This window comes from Balaenoptera physalus, assembly GCF_965194825.1.
Source record: "Balaenoptera physalus genome assembly, chromosome: 3".
Taxonomy (NCBI): Eukaryota; Metazoa; Chordata; class Mammalia; order Artiodactyla; family Balaenopteridae; genus Balaenoptera; species Balaenoptera physalus.
In genome coordinates, this window is record NC_138890.1 from 48,434,320 (window position 1) to 48,455,135 (window position 20,816).

Below are 20,816 nucleotides of genomic sequence, written 5' to 3' on the forward strand. Positions count from 1 at the left end.
ATACAAACAATAATTATTAAAGTAGTTGACAGTTTCTCAATTGTCTCAGAAGCTCTATGTCCTTGTGTCTCTCTCTTTTCTGTTTTTCACAAATGGTTCCAAAAATAAAACTTAGGTCTATACATTTTAATTGATTGATATGTCTTTTAAGTTCCTTAATCTTTAAGTTCTCCTTCCATCTCTTACTTTTTTCTTCTAATGTATTGTTAAAGAAACAATTTTACTTTTTATAGAATTTCCTGTATTCTTTTTTCTTTTCTTAATTAATTAATTTATTTTTGGCTGTGTTGGGTCTTTGTTTCTGTGCGAGGGCTTTCTCTAGTTGCGGCAAGCGGAGGCCACTCTTCATTGAGGTGCGTGGGCCTCTCACTATCGCGGCCTCTCTTGTTGGGAGCACAGGCTCCAGACGCGCAGGCTCAGTAGTTGTGGCTCACGGGCCTAGTTGCTCCACGGCATGTGGGATCTTCCCAGACCAGGGCTCGAACCCGTGTCCCCTGCATTGGCAGGCAGATTCTCAACCACTGCGCCACCAGGGAAGCCCTCCTATATTCTTGATTCTTCTGATTTCATATTCTTCTCTCACCAAATTTTCTGTAATTTGGGACTATATCGGTGGTTTTTCTTTCGGCAAGAATCTTCATAAGTGGAATGTATAGATCCATCAGATGGCACATAATAGCTATTTTATTTGTTGATTTTATCAGTGGTTGAACTGAAAGTGGTTGGCTGGAAACTTCCATTCATGGACTATCCCAAGTTACTGTTCATTTAAGAAAGGCAGGATAAATACATTATTCATTTCCTTTACTTGCCAGCTTTCAAACTGAGAAACTCTGTTTTCTATCATAAGCTAAGGTTGACCAATACATTTTCCCACATGCTGTTATTTGTCTTTATTATGAATTATACATTTATTAGATATGTTTATAAAATTATTAGGTATGTTTTAAGCCATTGCAGTTATTATTTTTATGAATAAAGCCCCGTAACCTCCTAGTTGTGCCTATTCAAACTGGCTCCTGAGTCTCTTTGATGTGACACTAGTAGTAAGGGATAACTCCTTTGATGCCTGATATGACAAAATTCTAGGGTCCTCTTGTGCATTTCTTGTCTCAAAACTCAACTCAGCCTCTCTCAAAAATCCCTGGTCCCTTTAAATTAGGAAATTACATTTGGAGACCATAAGGTGGATACCCAGGGTTTTCACTGCTACCAGCTTAATGTATCATTTATAGTTCTTCTCAGTGGACAGAGCTAGGAAATAAGCAGTGAAAATAAAATGAAAGGAGAAAGAAAACATACTTCTTGAATATATACTATTATTTCCAATTGTAATTTATGATTACAGGACTTTAACTTCTTTGATTTTATATTTATATCACATTTCTCTTACATTGAAATTCTTGTTTTCTAATGATGAAACTAGATTTTTTGTTCTGTCCTATAATTTATTTATATTATATCAGAAGTACATTGTCAATAATATTTTCACTAGTAATATGAAAACCAAAAGCTGCTAAAACTTCTTTGCAGTTACCTCTGTCTTTAGGCTATATCCCCCCAAAAGGAAATATCAATACTTCTAAATTACTGTCCTTCAAAAATCACTTGAAATAATTCTTCTCTCTGTGGTTATGCATATTTGATATGTACTTGAATTCATTCGTCTCCTTTTTGCCCTTCATTCTGGAAATTTTAAAAAGTTATCTTGTTTTCTAATTATGTAAAACATGAACAGGACACATAAATAAGTAGGACACAAATAAGGAAGAAGTACTGTCCTTTCTTGGTGGTTAAAATATGACCAAGAGCAATGAATGCAGTGGGGCAGTGAATATATGGGGTGAGAAGTCCTGGATCCAGAGCCACCTTTGTGCTCCAGACCAGCAGTCTTGCTGTTCTGGATTTATTAGTTGTGACTTCTGACCTACAGGGTGAGGTACGGTACTGCTTGTATTGGTCAAGATTCTTTTGATCATTGGAAACAGAAACTTAGTTTCCATGTTATGGAAAAGTTAAAAAAGAAAAGAATAAAAATCTAAAAAAGAGTCTCAAAACAAAACCTGAACAAAACAGACACATTTATTAAATTTTTGAATTTCCTTCACTTTTTGAATTTACTTTACTTTTGAATTAGGTTCTTCTCATGCCATAGCAAAGTGAGAAAGGAGGATTTTCTGACTCACACAGACCGTTGTTCAAATTCTGGCTTTATCCCTTAAAAGTTGTTTATCTCTAGAAAATTTATAAAACCTCTTTGCCTCAGTTTCCTTATCCATAAAATGAGGATCCTACTTTACAGGAATCTTGTGAAGATTAAATGAGATTATGCATGTAAAGTACCTAGTGCTGTGTCTGGCACACATTCAGATTCCAATTACTGTTGGTTTTTGCTATAGATACTGTTGCTTCTGTTTCTCTGATTAAAATTGGTGCAAACCATTTTTTTTTGTTCTCCTTCCTTTGTCATATTCTTCCTTGAGAACTGCAGAGACTTTGTGCCCTATAATTTTTCGTTCAGTTCTACTTGTCAACCAAGACTTAGCTAAAGATAGCTCTCTAAACTTAGACTTCTTAAAAGAGAAAAAGGGGAAAGATGTTTGAGCCTTTCTTTAATCTGAACTAGCTTGGTTCTATATTTTGAGTTCTCAGCACAGAGCTGGGAATCAGGACCCATGTGGTTCCTCTTTCCTTCCCCAGGAAGGAGCTGTGTGGATTTCAAGGTAAGTAATGTAGCAATATGGGAAATATGGTGGACTCTGAGCTCCTGATCCCAGCATTAGTCACTCTATGACATGGGTGATCTTAGGAAATTTATTTCTCTTCTCTGTGCCCAAGTCTGTCTGTGAAATTAGGTCACTCAAGGAGATCTGAATTTGTTTCCAGTTTTTGAAGTGTGGTTCTATATTTATTTAAACTCTTTCCTTGGTATATTTCATGTAAGCAGTTCTGTGACTTCTGTGCTGCACATTTCTCTTGCCCAGTGGATTGGTATCCCTCCTTTTCTAAATGATGGACCCTATGGAGTCTGTAGGTTTTCCTTTTTTCTTCTTGGCTGCCAAGAAGCCTGGAGTTAATTTTCATAGAAAATAGTAGTAACTCTTGTTAGTCTGAGTTTTTTCATACAATAATACCCTTCTCCATTTCCTAATTATATAGATTTCATTCTTTTGACATTCCTCTCACTTCAAGTAATATCTGTCTTATTTTATGCCACCCTAATCCTGTTGTTGTTGCTATTATGAGACTCTTTACAGATTATAAATGTTAATTCTGTGTCTAAATTGCTTCATAACCATTTGGGGGGTAAATAATCCCTCTCCCATCTATTCTGTCATGAGAAAAAAGGGAGTGATAGATATAAAAATCTTGGGAATAATATAGTTTTTAGATTCAGCTTTCAGTTATTAGTATTAAAGGAGTTAAACATAACTCCAAAGGGATAATAATTAATTGTCAACTAAGTATGTGGCTCTGAGTTAAAAGCATCATTTAAAATCCAGTATTTTTGTCTTGTCCAAAGATTCTGGTACTGAAACCGCTATTACTCGAGCAATGATCAAAATATTCTACTCCTCAGAGTAATATGAAATAGATGAGAGGACTCCATTTTTATAGCTTTCTTGGCAATAGGGACAAGTAATTTGCCAGGTGGTATGACGAGGTTCTAATTGACTTTTCAAATGTTCTCATGAGTTCCAGGATGGACAAAGAGCCCAATCCTCGGTGAAGGAAAAAGTACATGAAGATTAACTAACCGTGTTATTTCCTCAGCCTAATTCTATTGACCAATTCTGTTAGTACTTTGGGTAGCACATGCTGACTACATTTGCACATGACACTAAACAAATTAAAGCAAAGTGGCTAAGAGGATGGGCTTGGAGTTGTATAGACCTGGGTTGAATCCCCACCCCTCCACTCACTGTTTTTGTGAACTTCTACTGGCAAAATTGAGAATAAAGCCTAAAAGCTACAGGAAGATAGGCTTCAACTCATGACATGGAGGAATTTTCTAGAAAAAAAGCTTAAATGGGCTTTAGCTGTATTACTGGTGTCTAGAACCAGTAGGAAATTGTAAAGATCAGGAGCTCTTGTGTATTTAAATCCTGAGCTTGTAAACTCTGAATTTGAATTGGAATTTTAATTGCTTTTGTGATAATGGCAGAGGATGATGGTCATGAATGGTATTGATGACATTGTTGACCCTACCCCCCTCAGGGCTTGTCAGATCACTTCTGTATTCCACTTCTAGGGAGTTTAAGAAGAATGTTGCTGAATTCTAATGAATAGGGAGACAAGAGACCAAGCAGAGGTGGCGTTTGGAAGCCACATCTTATGAAGCCAGAATGAAGAAAATGGGGATAATTAATCAGATATTTAGTCTGGGGAACATCTTTAATGTCATGTGCAGTATATCTTTTATGAAAGTTCAGACAGTAGAATCAGAACCAGTGGTTTGAAGCTCCAGAGAAACTGACGTCAGCCCAATACAAAAAATCAGAGAAAGAATTTGAATATTAGATTGGCCTAGGTTTGAGTTCCAGCGTGGCCACGTCCTGTGTTACCATGTTCACGTTACTTCACTGCCCTGAGCCTCAGTAATCTCATATGTGAAGTGGGGATGATGTTAGACTTTACCTCATAGGGCATTTGCACAGATTAAAATGACATTTTACATGCAGATAAATGACACAATGTGCGACACACAGTACATATTTAATAATTGCTAGTTGTGGTTGGTGTTCTTGTTAACATTATTAGTAGTTAGGTCTAGAATATAATGAAAGTTTGCCTGCTTCAAGAGGAGACAACAAAGTAGTTATTATTGATTTTAAAAAGGATGAAACAAAGGGTTTGGAGAGAATTTGACATGGGTTGGGCATGTTCATGACATGATTCTAGAAGTGCCTTTCTGGCATCATACTCTATAGGTAACCAGGTACATTTTCACTGATGTCCAGTTTTTTCCTGGCCTCTTCTATCATTGGTACCCTATCCCTATGATCTTAGGGATCTGCTGGACCAGATTTAGCAGTTTTCCCACCATATAATTATCTGTAACTGCTTGAGCAGTTACATGCCTAAATTTTTCGTAAGCCACTTCATGCTGTAATATAAATGGCTAATCATACAGACTTTGATTATAATCTCTTCAACATCAGTCTCTGTTTCTTGTTTACAACTGATTGGCCAGAGTTTATAATAGTAGCAGACATTGAATACACAATGGATGAATGGATGGACGTATGGATGAATGCCTGAATGAATGGAGAAAGATGCAAACTGATGGAATTTCATGTATATGAGCAATCATTATGTTTAATATTCCATTTAGTGCCTAAATATTTATATTTGATACTTCATCCAGGTGGCTATTTGGCCTCTACTTGAGAACCTTCTACAGTAGGGAACTCATCACCTCTTCAGACATGCCGTTTTTCCTTTGGACAAGTCTATTAGCATAGGCTTGCAAAGTTTCACCATATGTTGAACTAAATTGTATCACTCAGCTAATAAATGAATGTACTGCCTCTCCTAGTAGTATTTGAGTTTTAACAGTAGACTACGAGAAGCACATTCTTTAAATAAAATAATTTATATTTTGAGGGCACAGTTTTAGGCACCAGGGCTGTCAGAAAGAAAATATGCTAATTTGCTTCTTCACAAATAAAAGATCCTATTGTTATATAGTTGTGGGGGATATAAGATGACAGATGTTTGCAGTATTTCCATGTTACATTAAGAAATAGATTTTGCACATCAGTAGGTATGTGGGAGATGAGGTATAAACTATGATAAAACTAAATACATAGTAGTCATGCTTCATGAATATAAAAACAGTTGTACAAAATTGCATTTCTTTTAGTTTTAAGAAATGCTATAGAAGTGAATTGTATTTTTTTTTAACTCAACAGCTCTTTTAAGTTAAACTTAGAGAACCATGAGAGTCAGTATATTTGAATCAAACATTAAAAACGGTTTTATTCTAAGCAGCAATTAAGACTTAAATGTCATTATTTGATTTCTCCCTAGAAAGCATTTGTTTGCCATCCTGTGACTGAGCTGCTAAATTGGCCACATCTGGAGACAAACCAAAGACAATGCTATATCAAATCTAATTTTCAAAGGACACATCTGCTCTTTGAGGGGAAAAAAATAAGAAAAGACAACCAAAGAGAAACCAAAGAATCATAATAGATATGTGGGGGTGGGTGATAAATAGGTTTCCATGGAGATCTGTTGGATTAATTGGCATACCACTTACCAGTGTGTCTCTGTAGTATTATGATGCCTCTTGACAGGGGCAGAGACTTCTAGAAAGAGAAATACATCTCAGGACAAAGCTCTAGGTAGACTGGTGGACATATAGTCAGACTATAATGATCCTGTTCCTCTGACAGCTGCCATAGCCACTCAGAGTGGTAAGCTCTAGAAGCCATGTTTATATGATGTGACCCTATCTCCCTCTCATGGTCGTAACTGAATGGACCAGGGTAGACACCTGACTTGCAGTCGATCAGTTGGATTTTCTTTGTCAGGTATTTGGCACTTGGATTGAGATATGTCTCAGTCTGTCCTGTTTGCTTGAATAGAGGAAATGTAAACCTTGGAGCCTTAGGGAAGCTATGTGTGTACAAGTGCTATGGGAGAGAAGAATAAGAGAAAGATGGAAGTAAATTACAGCCATAGTCCTGAATGGCTTTCTGGTCTCTGATTCTAGACCTTTCACTATCCTTGGCTTCTAAGAAATCACCCAGTATCTCTAGTGTATTTCACTTAATTGGTTGAAATGTTTGAAGTCAGTTTCTATAAATTGGAAGCACAAGAATACCAACTTAAAAGGTGTAAAAATTGATGCCATTACCTTGGTTTCTCAATGGTCAGTGATAAAGTTTTTTAGAAAATTCAAACCAGAGAGCCCTTCTTCAGTACTTCCTCTGTACTAGATGATGAGGATAACATAGAGAAAATATAAGTTACAATATTACCCTCTTCTTGTTCTCTTTTTTACAAAAAATTTATTGAAGTATATTTGATTTACAATGTTGTGTTTCTGCTGTACAGCACAGTGACTGAGTTATACATATGTAGGTTATTTGTCATATTATTTTCCATTACGGTTTATCACAGGATATTGAACATAGTTCCCTGTGCTATACAGTAGGACCTTGTTGTTTATCCATCTTATATATACTAGTTTGCATCTGCTAATCCCAAACTTCCAATTCTTCCCTCCCCCACCCCCCTCCCCTTTGGCAACCACAAGTCTGTTCTTTATGTCTGTGAGTCTGTTTCTGTCTCATAGATATGTTCACTTGTGTCGTGTTTTAGATTCCACTTATAAGTGAAATCATATGGTATTTGTCTTTCTCTCTCTGACTTCACTTAGTATGATAATCTGTAGGTCCATCCATGTTGCAGCAAATGGCATTATTTCATTTTTCATGTTGTCTTATCATTACTTGCTACATCAATATCATATCCACACTAGGCTTTTCTAGGGAAAGTGAAACTCAGTAGAAGTAGATGTTCATATCTCATTAAGATAAAAACAATTCTGAAAGGACATTGTACTTCCAGTGATCTCATTTCAGCCTTGACTAAAAGGTAATGTTCCTCTTAATAAATGACCACTCCATCTCCTAAGATGGGAGCAGCAATTGCTCTTTTAATTAGATGGCAGCTTTTCCTTAGCCTAAGAGGAGTAAGTTGTATTAATTTTATGTTATTAGTAGAATTAATAATTCATTAATTAATTTTCCATTTCTCTCTGGAATGAGAGGAGGTGAGTATGAGATTTCGTGAGTCAGGAAAGCCTAAGAGGGTTTAATTTATCATGAAGTTTCCTGGCAGGACCACAAGGTTACAGAAACTGAAATGAATCAGTGGAGTAGTGTGAAAGTGTAGATTTCACGGAGACTACTCACCATTACTTCATAATGGGCTTTTCTTTCATTTACCACTGAGGTTATATTTCTGTTACTGAAATTTTGTATAGAAGGTACTCACTTAAATATCCCTAAACTCATTTTCTCTCTCTCTCTCTCTCTCCCCCACATCCCCACACTCTCTTTCTTTCACACATGTGTAAATGGTTATTTATCTCCATTACTTTCAAATTAAAATTCCATACATTATTTAAATATTAAATTAAAATAAATTAATAGAGAAGATCTTAAAGTTTCTATTAATTTTGGAAATTAAGATCCAGGCCATAATATTTTATTTTTTCTGTAATTAGAGGGATAGTATCTGAAGATGCCTTGGCATTAGAAAACGTCCTTATCTTTCAGCTGGCAGTAGAGGACAATATCATTAAGCTGGAACTCAGACAGGGAGTTACCAGTCTGGCATTTAGGGAACTTAGAAGTCTCTACTCTGTCTTAACAAAACAAGTGAAGAGCTGAATGAACTGAAAAATCAACAACTCTTCTTCAGTCCATCAAAGAAGTGAGGTCACAAGGCAAACTACTACCCCCTTAATTGAGGAAAGAGACTGGTGGATACAGAGAATCACAACTTAGTAAAGAAGAGACCCACAAGCAGAAACCTCCATGAGATCCAGTGCTGGGGTATGAAAACTTAAACTGTATTTGGTAAATTGCTGAAGACTCATTATGAACAAGTCTGAGAGTTAAAAACTCCAGAGGGATCCGTCACAGGGGAAGGAGTGGGGGCACCCTTTTGAAACTTTTATTTTTAGGAGCTCTACCAGGTTCTCACAGTAAATATCTGAAAAAAATTTCTTCATGTTTTCAACAAGGAGAGGGGAAAAGTAACCATCTTTAAATACACCAGAGCGTTCTGTTCTTTTTAATAAGTCCTGCCATCCAGAGAAACTATTTTCCCAGAGCCTAACCTACCTAAAGGAAGAGAAAACTCCACCCTCAGTTCCCTCTGGCCTTGTCAGACTAGGAATTTAGAGCAACTATGAATAATATGCTAAGGACTCTGATAGACAAAATAGACAATAAGCTAAAACAAATGGATAATGTAAGCAGAGAGATAAAAACTCTAAGAAAGATTCAAAATGAAATGCTAGAGATAAAAAACACTAACAGAAAGGAAGAATGCTTTGGTTGGCTCATTAACAGACAGGACACAGCTGAGGAAATCTCTGAGCTTGAAGCTATGACAATAGAAACTTCCAAAACTTAAAAGTTGAAAAAGACCAAAAAAATAAAAAACCCACAACCAGACAGAATAACAGGAACTGTGGGACAACTGTAAAAAGTGTAACATACACGTAATGGGTATACCAAAAGGAGAAGGAAGAAAGGAACAGAGGCAATATTTGAAGCATAATGACTGAGAATTTCCCCAAATTAATGTTGATACCAAACTGTAGATTCAGGAAGCTTAGAGAATACCAAGCAAGATTAATAAACACACAAACAACTCTACCTAAGCATATCATATTGAAACTTCAGAAAACCAAAATTGAAAAAAAAATCTTAAAAGAAGCAAAATGTAAATAAAATACCCACAGAGGAGCGAGGATAAGAATTACACCCAACTTTTTCTCAGAAACCACACAAGCAAGAAAAGAGTGGAGTAAAATATTTAGTGTTAAGAGAAAACAACAAAAACAAAAACAGTAATCTAGAATCCTGTACCCTACAAAATTAACCTTCAAAAGTGAAGAAGAAATAGACTTTCTCAGACAAGTAAAAACTGAGGGAAATTTGTCACCAGTAGAGCTGCCTTGTAAGAAATGTTTAAAAAGTTCTTCAGAGACAAGGAAAATGATACAGGTCAGAAACACAAATCTACATAAAGAAAGGGCATCGAAGAATGAATAAGTAAAAATAAAATGCAAGATATGTATTTTCTTATTCTTAATTGATATAACAGATAATTGTTCAAAATAATAATAGCAACAATGTATTCTTATGCTTATGGATCAGTGAAATGAATGACACTAATGATACAGTGGACAAGAAGGAGGAATTAGGAATGCTTTGTTATAATTTGCACTACTCAGGAAGTGGTATAATGTTATTTGAAAATGGATTTGGATTAGTTGGAAATATATATTGTAAACTCTAGGCCAACTGCTTAAAAACGTTAAAACAATAGAAGAGAAAAGAAATATAACTAATATTCTAAGAAAGGAGATAAAATGGAATCATATGAAGTGCTTAAAACCATGAAGAACAGGAAAAGTGTGGAAGGTATAAAAAAAAATTGGAACAAATAGGCTAATAAATTTTTAAAAAGTAATAAATATGGTAGATATTAATCTATCACTTTAAACATCAAGTACACCAATTAAAAAATTGAGATTATGAGAGTGGATCAAAAAACAAGACACAGCTATATGTTGTCTACAGGAAACCCACTTTGAATACATAGACATGTATAGAATAATACTACATGGATGGAGAAAAAAATATCATGGTAACACTAATCAAAAGAAAGTCAAAGTGTATAAATTTCAGATAGAGCAAATTTCAGAGCAATGTAAGTTATCAGGCATAGAGAGAGGATTTACAAAATGATGAAGGGGTCTGTACTCTAAGAAGACATAACAATCTCTACTGTATGACAACAGAACATAAAAGTATGCAAGGCAAAAACTGATAGAACTGCAAGGAGAAATAGATGAATCCACCATTATAGTTGGAGACTTTAACACCTCTTTATCAGAAATGGACCAACATAACAGGCAGAAAATCAGTAAGGACATATTTGAACTCAACAGCACCATCAATTAACTGGATATAATTGATATCTATAGACTACTTTACCCAACCACAGCAGAATATGCATTCTTCTCAAGCTCACATGGAGCATTCACCAAGAGAGACAACAATCTGGACCATAAAACACAGTCTAAAGAAACTGAGAAGAATAGAAATTATACAATGTCTGCTCTTGGGTAAAAATGATATGAAACTACAAATCAATGACAAAAGAAAACTGGAAAGCCCCCAAATACTTAGTGATTAAAAGCACACTTTTAATAACACATAGGTCAAAAAAGAAATCTCAAGAGAGATTAAAAAATATCTTAAACTGAATGAAAATGAAAATACAACTTATCAAAATTTGTGGGAAGCTGTGAAAGCAGTGCTTAGAGGGAAATTTATTGCATTAAATACATACACTTGAAAAGGAGAAAGATCTAAAATCAGTCTTCTAAGTTTCCACCTTAGGAAACTAGAAAAAGAAGGAAAAAATCCAAAATAAGCAGGAGAAAAGAAATAATAAAAATTAAAGTAAAAATCAACACAATTGGAAACAGAAAATCAATAGAGAAAAATCAACAAACTAAAAGCTGGTTTTGTGAAAAGATAAATAAAACTTCTTAATCTTTAGCCAGGCTAATTAAGAAAAAAGAGAGAAGACATAATTACTAATAACAGAAATGAGTGGATATCACTGCAGATCCCATAGACAGTAAATGAATAATAAAGGAGAATTATGAATGAGTTTGTGCTCACATATTTGATAACCTAGATTAAATAGACCAATTCCTTGGAAGACACAATCTGCCAAAACTCACACAAGAAGAAATACAAAAACTGAATAGGAGAAATTGAATCAGTAATTAATAACCTTCCAAAAGAGAAAGCATCCGACCCAAATGGGTACACTGGTGAATTCTATCAAGTATTTAAGGAAGAAATTGTACCAATTCTCTACAATCTCTTCAGAATATATTGGGTTGGCCAAAAAGTGCCTTCGGTTTTTAAGTAAAAACAAAAGACACATTTTTCATTTTCACCAAGAACTTTATTGAACAGCATATTCACCCTTTTGTTCCACTACCTTCTGCCATTTTTCAGGCAACTTTATAATTCCATCTTCCCAAAACGTTTTATCTTTCTGAGCAAAGAACTGTCCCAGGTGCCTTTTACAGTCTTCCAGGGAATTGAAATGTTTTCTATCAAGAGGGTTTTGTAAAGACCTAAATAAATGGAAATCCGAAGGTGCAATGTCAAATCCGATGAATACGGCAGATGAATCAGAACTTCCCAGCCAAGCTGTAAGAGTTTTTTCCTGGTCATCTAAGAAATATGCAGTCTTGTGTTATCCTGATGGAAGATTATGTGTTTTCTGTTGACTAATTCTGGACCCTTTTCGTCGAGTGCTGCTTTCAGTTGGTCTAACTGGGAGCAGTACTTTTTGGAATTAATTATTTGGTTTTCCAGAAGAGGCTCATAATAGAAGACTCCCTTCCAATCCCATCACCTTTTTCAGATGAAGACTGGCCTTTGGTGTGGTTAGTGGTGGTTCATTTCACTTGTCCCACGATCTCTTCCATTCCACATTGTTGTACAGTATCCACTTTTCATTGCCCATCACAATTTGTTTTAAAAATGGACATTTTCATTACATGTCAGTAGGGAATTGTATGTGGAAATATGGTCACAAAGGTTGTCTTCACTTAACTTATGGGGAACCCAAACATCAAAGCAATTAACATAACCAACCTGGTGCAAATGATTTTCAACAATTGATTTGGATATTTTGAGTATGTTAGCTATCTCCCACATGGTATAATGTTGATTGTTCTCAATTAATGCCTCGATTGGATTGTTATTGACTTCAACTTGTCTACCCGACCATGGAGCATTGTCCGGTGAGAAATCTCCAGCAAGAAACTTCACAAACCACTTTTGACACGTTTGATCAGTCACACCATCTTCTCCATACACTGCACAAATCTTGTTTTGCATTTCAGTTGCATTTTTACCTTTCTTGAAATAATAAAGCATAATATGCTGAAAATGTTGCTTTTTTTCTTCCATCTTCAATATTAAAATGGCTACACAAAAATTCACCAGTTTTGATGTCTTTTTTAAAATGCACGTTGATATGACAGTTGTCACATACAATGTAACAAAATTGTTTTGAATGAAGTTAAAGACAACTAACTGCTACAAGAGCCATCTTACAGAAAAAAACGAACTAAAATTTGGCCAACCCAATAGAAGCATAGGGAATACTACTTAACTCATCTGATAAAGCTAGAATTACCCTAATACCAAACCAAAGATATTTTCAAGAACACTATGGACCAATATCTCTCATGAACATAGCCATAAAAATCCTCAACAGAATATTACCAAATTAAATCCAACAATGTATAAAAACAATTATGTATTGTGACCAAGTGGGAGTTATCACAGGTATACAAGCCTGGTTCTATATTTGAAAATTAATTAATAAATCCAGTTTATGTTAACATTAATGGCTAATGAAGAAAAATCACATGATCATATCAATAGATGAATAAAAATCATTTGATAAATTCTAACAATCATTCATGATTAAAAAAAAAAACTCTAGGAATAGGAGGGATTTCCCTCAACTTGATAAAGAATGTCTGCAAAAAGCATACAGCTGACATCATACTTCATGGTGATAAATTTAATGGTGAGAAACCTTGTAACACTGCTTTCTACATTGTACCAGAAGTCCTAGCTAATTCAAGAAGACAAGAAAAGGAAATAAAAGGTATATGGATTGGAAAGGAAGAAATAAAATTGTCTTTGTTTGCAGATGATATGGTTAGTCTCCATGTAGAATATCTGAAGAACTGGCAAGAAAAATAAATGAACCCCTGGAACTAGTAAGTGATTATAGCTAAGTAGTAGGATACAAGATTAATATACAAAAGTCAATTCCTTTCCCATATGCCAGCAATGGACAAGTGAAATTTGAAATTAACAACACTTACCACATAAATTATCATCTAAAAAATGAAATACTGATAAGTCTAATAAAATATATAAAAGATGTCTAGGTGGAAAACCGCAAAACTCTGATAAAAGCTATCAAAGAAGAACCTAATAAATGGAGAGACATTCCATGTTCATGGATACGAAGACTCAGTATGGTCAAGATGTCTGTTCTTCCCAGGTTATTCTATAGATTCAACACAATCCCAATCAAAATCCTAGCAAGTTTTTTTGTGGATATCTTCAAACTAATTCTGAAGATTACATGGAGAATCAAAAGACCCAGGATGGACAACTCAATGTTGAAGGAGAAGAACCAAGTTGGAGAACTGACACTACCCAACTTTAAGATTTACTTAAAAAGTACAGTTATCAAGACAGCATGGTATAGGCAAAATAACAGACAGATACAGCAGTGGAACAGAATAGAGAGCTCATACATAGACCCACATAAATATAGTCAAATGATCTTTGACAAAGGAATAAAGCAGTACAATAGAGCAAAGATAGACCTTTCCATAAATGGTGCTGGATATCCACATGCAAAACAAACAAACAAACAAACAAACTCTAGAAACAGACCTTACACTCTTCACACACAAAAAAATAATCAAAATAAATCACAAAGCTAAATATAAAACTATAAAACTCATTGAAGATCATGTAAAAGAAAGCCTAGATGACCTTGGGTAAGACGATGACTTTTTAGATACAACATCAAGATACAGTCCATGAAAGAAATAATTGAGAAGGTAGGTCTCATTAAAATGAAAACCTTCTGCTCTGTGGAAGACAATGTTAAGAGAATGAAAAGACAAGCCACAGACTGAGAGAAAATATTGACAAAAGACATATATAATAAAATACTGTTATCTACAACATAAAAAGAACTCTTAAACTCAACAGTAAGAAAACAACATAATTTAAAAATGGGCAAAGATCTGAACAGACACCTCATTAAAAAGATATATAGCTGGCAAATAAGCATATGAAAAAAATGTTCAACATCATATACCATTAGGGAATTGCAAATTAAACATGAGATACAATTACATACCTATTTGAATAGCCAAACTGCAAAACAGACAACACCAATGCTGGTGAGGATGTGTGGCAACAAGAGCACTCATTCATTGCTGGTGTGAGTGTGAAATGGTACACATAATTTGGAAGGCAGTTTTGCAGTTTCTTACAAAACTAAGCATACTCTTACCATATGATATATCATTTGCACACCTTTGATATTTAGCCAAGTGGTTTGAAAACTCATATCCACACAAAACCTGCACACAGATGTTTATAGTAGCTTTATTCATAATTGGCCAAAATTTTGAAGCAACCAAGATGCCTTTAAGCAGATGAGTGGATAAATAAACTGTGGTATATCAGGCAACAGAATATTATTCAGTGTTAAAAAGAAATGAGCTATAAAACAATGAAAAGACATGGAGGAACCTTAAATGCATAGCGCTGAGTGGAAGAAGCCAATTTGAAAAGGCTGCATACTACATAATAATTCCAATTATATGACATACTGAAAAGGCAAAACCATGGAGACAGTAAAAAGATCAGTGGTTGCCAGGGGTTAAGGAGGAGAGAGGGATAAATAGGCAGAGCACAGAGGATTTTTAGGGCAGTGAAATTATTTTATATGGTACTACAATGGTGGATGTGTGTCATGCATTTGTCAAAACCCATAGAATGTACAATACCAAAAATGAACCTTCATCTAAACAATGGACTTTGGCTGTTAATGATGTGTCAATGTAGGTTCATTGAATATACAAGTGTACCACTGTGGTGGATGTCAGTATTGGGGAAGGTTTTACACGTATGGGTGGTATATGGGAACTCACTGTACTTTCCACTGAACTTAAAACTGTTCTAAAAAATAGTTTATTAATAAGAAAAACAATTTGGATGTCAACAGGCAGGAAAAAATCAGAGTAGAGATTGGCTTTTGTATAGTTGGTAAATTTTTAAAGGAATGCTTTTATTAAGGTTAGTCATGAACAAAATAAAATCACTTATATTTCTCAGATCAATATTATGTTATTTTAACTTCATGTGAGCAAGGGCAAAATATATCTTTCCCAGATCTTCCTCCATCCCTTATACTGAATTCTTCTCAACTATTTCTGAAATTCATTAAGTCTCAAGGGAAGCTCTAAGTCATAGTAGTTAAGAGCACGGTTTTAGAGTTCTGCCACGTGACAAATAATGAAAACTCTGAGAACTCCTGTGTTCTCCTCAGTACAATGAGGGAAATCATAGGACTTACCTCCTAGGGGTGCTGTAAACATTCAAGGAGGCAATGCATGCCAAATTCTTAGGCAGGGCCTGGTACCTGTGAGTGTTCAACCCATGATAATTCCTATTCTAATCCTAAGTGTTCTTAGCCTATTACGTTAACCATTTCCTCCTGTCCTTCTTGGAATACCTAGTCCAAAGTCATGCTGTTATGACTTGTTGCTACAAGCAAGGTTTTAACTGATGGTCCCGCAAATTCGTGAAGTAGTTGCTCAACAGCAAATATTGTTCCCAGTCTCTCTTGAGCAAGCTTCATTCTCACTACTCCACCGAAAATATTCTTATTAAGGTCACCAGTTACCACCTCCACATTGCTAAAACCATTGTTAATTCTTAGTCCTCATCTTAGTTGACCTATTAGTGGTATTGAACACAGCTGATCATATCCTTCTCTTTGGATGCCTTTTTAAATTTAGCTTTCAGGGCATTGGGCTTTCTTGAGTTTCCTCCAATCTCATTAGTTTCCCCTACCTGCTTCACAGTTACCTTTGCTTGCTTCTTTCTCTTCTCTCTGATGATGGTGCCCGAGGTTCTTAGCCCTCTATTTCAATAACATATGCCCTAGACTTCAGTTCTTTTTAAAATTTATTTATTTATTTTTAAATTTATTTATTTTATTGATCTATTTTTTTGGCTGCATTGGGTCTTCGTTGCTGTGCATGGGCTCTCTCTAGTTGTGGCAAGTGGGGGCCACTCCTCGCTGCAGTGCATGGGCTTCTCATTGTGGTGGCTTCTCTTGTTGCAGAGTACGGGCTCTAGGCATGCGAGATTCAGCAGCTGCAGCACACAGGCTCAGTAGTCATGGCTCATGGGCTCTAGAGCACAGGCTCAGTAGTTGTGGCGCATGGGCCTAGTTGCTCCACAGCATGTGGGATCTTCTCAGACCAGGGCTTGAACCTGTGTCCCCTGCATTGGCAGGCAGACTCCCAGCCATTGCACCACCAGGGAAGCCCTAGACTTCAATTCTTGATCTCCTTCCCTATTCAATATTATGATGCCCTAGGGTCCAGTTCTCAGTCCTGTTGTCTATTCACACTCAACTTTGTCAGAGATCACATCCAATCCTGTGGCTTTCAATACCTTCTACATGTTGATGATCCCCAAACTTTTCCTCCACTACAAGTGTATTTCTTAAACTCCAGATTCTTATGTCCATCTGACCCTTGACAGTCTGACAAGAACAAATAAGTATCTCAAAACCAACATGTCCAAAGCAAAATTCCTGATCTCCAAAATTTGTCATAGCTTTCCCACCACTTCAGTTGACAGCAATCCATCCTACCGAGTATTCACGCCAAAAACCTTGAAGTAGTCCTTTCTCCCCCCTCTCTTTTTCTTGCAATCTATGTCTCCCATCAGGAAATCTCCTGTCATAAAAACGTATCCAAAGTCACACCAGTTCTCATTATCTCTGCTGTTAGTGCCCCGGTGTGAGCCACTTGGATCTCTGCAATAGCCTCCTGACTGATCCTGGCTGCAATTACAGTTAATATATGGCTAAGTTGCTAGTATTCTGCTAAAATATGGTGCAGGGAGTTCCTTTCTCTTCCCTGTCCCCTAATTTGTTGCCCATATACAATCTGATGCCAACATCTCTTATGATCCCAAAAGAGAGCTTCCTGTGCTCCCACATTTCAGAACAATTTTGCATGTGAGATACTTTTTCCTTTTCCTTTTGAAACCTCACTGTTCTATGCTCAGTCATGAACCTATGATGCACAATGTCTGAGTTGCGTATTGTCACTCATTACTTGTCCACACTCTCCACCCTCCTTTGCTACCCAAGCCATTCTCTTTTTTTCCCTCTCTGATTTTCTGATGATCCACACTCCCCCATTGTCTGTAAAGCAGTAGCTTTTATTATTATTTTTAGGGTTTTGCTATAAAAACTGAGAAGCTAGCAGTCTTTTCATTTACATATGTCATAGTCAAGTCCATGGCATTCTGTGTAATGGACATGTATATAGCTGCCAAACTCCAGTGAAGAGATGGAGCATAGAAAGTAAGAAAGGATAAATGAGGCATTGTACAGTTTATCAAAATTAAGTGTTAGCACCACATTTTTTTAATTGAGTTTTTAATATATTGTCTTTTAGAAATTGCATAATTTTTCTTTTGAAACAGAAAAGAGGACATAGTTATAACTCATGAAATCCAAAGGATACAAGTCAGTTAGGTAGCAGAATACTTTGGAAGATTGAGTGGGAAAACACTCTTTTGCACGCTAACCTGATTCTTGTGCTTATGAGGAAGGTACAAGAAAGCAGGCACAGGATCTACCTTCTTTGTTCAGAAGCCCAGGAACATATGTACCCTTCACATTTGATCCCTTCAGCAATGTGAAGACGTGTCTTGTCTTGGAATGCATTGTTTCTAAGTTTCCAGGGATTTAAAAAAATGCTCAGAAACAGCACGATTTTCTTTCTGATTAACATTTCTAGAGAATTGGTCACTTTCAAATTCAGCAAACATTTATTATGGGCAAACTGTGTACAAAGCACAGTACAAAACATTTTTACAAGTATTTTTATAACAAGCCAGTGAAGCAGGTGTTTAGTCAGCTAGTCTTCCTCCTTCTCTCCTTTGTTTCTTTCCATTATCTATAGTTCACCTTTTAGGTACCAAGTCACTGATATAAAGAATGACAAGGCATTGTCCCTGCCCCCAGGAGATTCTCTGTGTTAGGAGGGAAAGGCCCTGTGGTGGTGGTGGAGCTCTTCCCATTGCAGACTTGAAACACAAACCCTCGTGTTGGGAGGAGTCTGTGGCAAGTTAGGAAGCCCATTTGACCTGTTCCTCCAGAATGGCTTATGTGTCCATGGATTTCCCTACTTGTACTTGTTTCAATTCTTTCCTCCAACAGTCTCCATGATGCTTCCTTTAAAAACCCCAAGTCCCCAAGTGCTCACTCCTTCGCTTCTTTCCCTGCTCCTTGTTCCTAAAGGAGTTGGCCAGAGGCAGTGGGAATGAGTCTTCTCAAAAAAAAAAAAAAACCCTCCATGTTTCCCAAACCCTGCTGTGTGTGCACAGTTTTCTGAACTTTCCGGTGTTAAAGGCCAAGTATCCAGGCAGTTTGTACACTCCTGACATCATGGCTTTCTTTCTTGGGGATTTTCATGGAAGTTGTCCGGGAAAATGCAGGCTTCCCTGATTAATTCAAGGCTAGTGATCTCTCTTTCCTCTGCACTTTCCTTACTACTTATCATCACTATTTCTTCTCAACTGGTTCAGATGGTTCATGCCTAGGGACTATCACTTTATTTTTCTTCCAGTTTTGTTGAGATAGAACTGACATACAGTGCTGTGTATATTTAAGGTTTACAGCATAATTTGACTTGCACATGTTGTGAAATGATTACCACAGTAAGTTTAGTTAACATTCATTATCTCATGTAGATGCAAAAAAAAAAAAAAAGGTTTTTTCCTTGTGATGAGAACTCTTAGGATATACTCTAACAACTTTCAAATATATCATTTATCAGTGTTAACTGTAGTCACCATGTTGTACATTATATCTGCAGTACTTATTTATCTTATAACTAGAAGTTTGTACCTTTGACCACCTTCCTCTAATTTCCCCCTCTCCATCCTCCACTTCTGGTAACTATAAATATGATCTCTTTTTCTGTGAGGTTTTACATTTTTTTGTTTTTATTTTTATTTTATTTTTTTAAGATTCTACATATAAGTCATACCATACAGTATTTGTATTTCTCTGACTTATTTCACTTAGCATAATGCCCTCAAGGTCCATCCATGTTGTCACAAGGCAGTATTTTCTTCTTTTTTTAAATAGTAGAACAATATTCCATTGTGTGCGTGTGCATACGTAAAAATTGTGATATTTATATATATATATATATTTTTTATTCATTCACCTGTAGATGAACATGACTTCTGTGCTTCTGCACATTCTATACTTATTCCTTGGCATAGATTATGAGGCTATGATTGATGACTGGTCACTGGTGATTGACAAACCCTAGGATTTGGCCCCTCATTATTCACCTTCTACATGAATTCACAGCATCTAGATGTTTACCTCATGGGAAAACTTTAAATTGGACTTTCTTGAGCAAAGTGCAACTCTTCTATCTCAGACCTCACCCCAGCAAACACAGCTATAATATGCACCATATAAAATCATAAATCCTGCAGGCAAGCAAGAACCTTTTGGAATTCACCACCCTAACAGTCTGATAGTTACCTTGATAGATTGACTTGAATGTCTCAGAAGTCATATAGATGCTCCTTCTTTTGGTCTTTAGACTTGTTCAGAGTTCCTTCATTACACTTGTACACGACAATTACTGTGTGAGGTTGGTTACATAAGCCAATATGTATTCTATTTAAAGAATTTTTAAGAGTATTTTTTTCTATGTGTTTTTCTCATTATTCCTGATTGAGATCTAAACTTTCTGTGAAATGTAGTTCCACTGTATGTCCTATACATTCCCACCCCACTACCTTGTCTCAGATTACTGTAGGTGGAGTACACACTTTCCTTCCACGAAAATCAAATGCTCCTCAGTCTTCAAGGCCAAGCTCAAAACCTCCTTTTCCATAAAACATTGTTAGTTCCCCCAGCCTACAGCATCACTCCTCTTCTGTTGATCCCCCAGCATCTTTGTTGGCATCTGATTATAGGTCTCATTCTACCTTGCCTCAACTGATAGCAGTTGTAGACATGCCTAGCATTTCCACTGGACCAGAAAGCTCCTTGAGGGCACTGGGAAATTGTGATTCTTTTTGTTTTCCTTGGGATGCCCAGCACTGAACTATGCCTGAATGCATGTTTATTGGAAATGGGAAAAT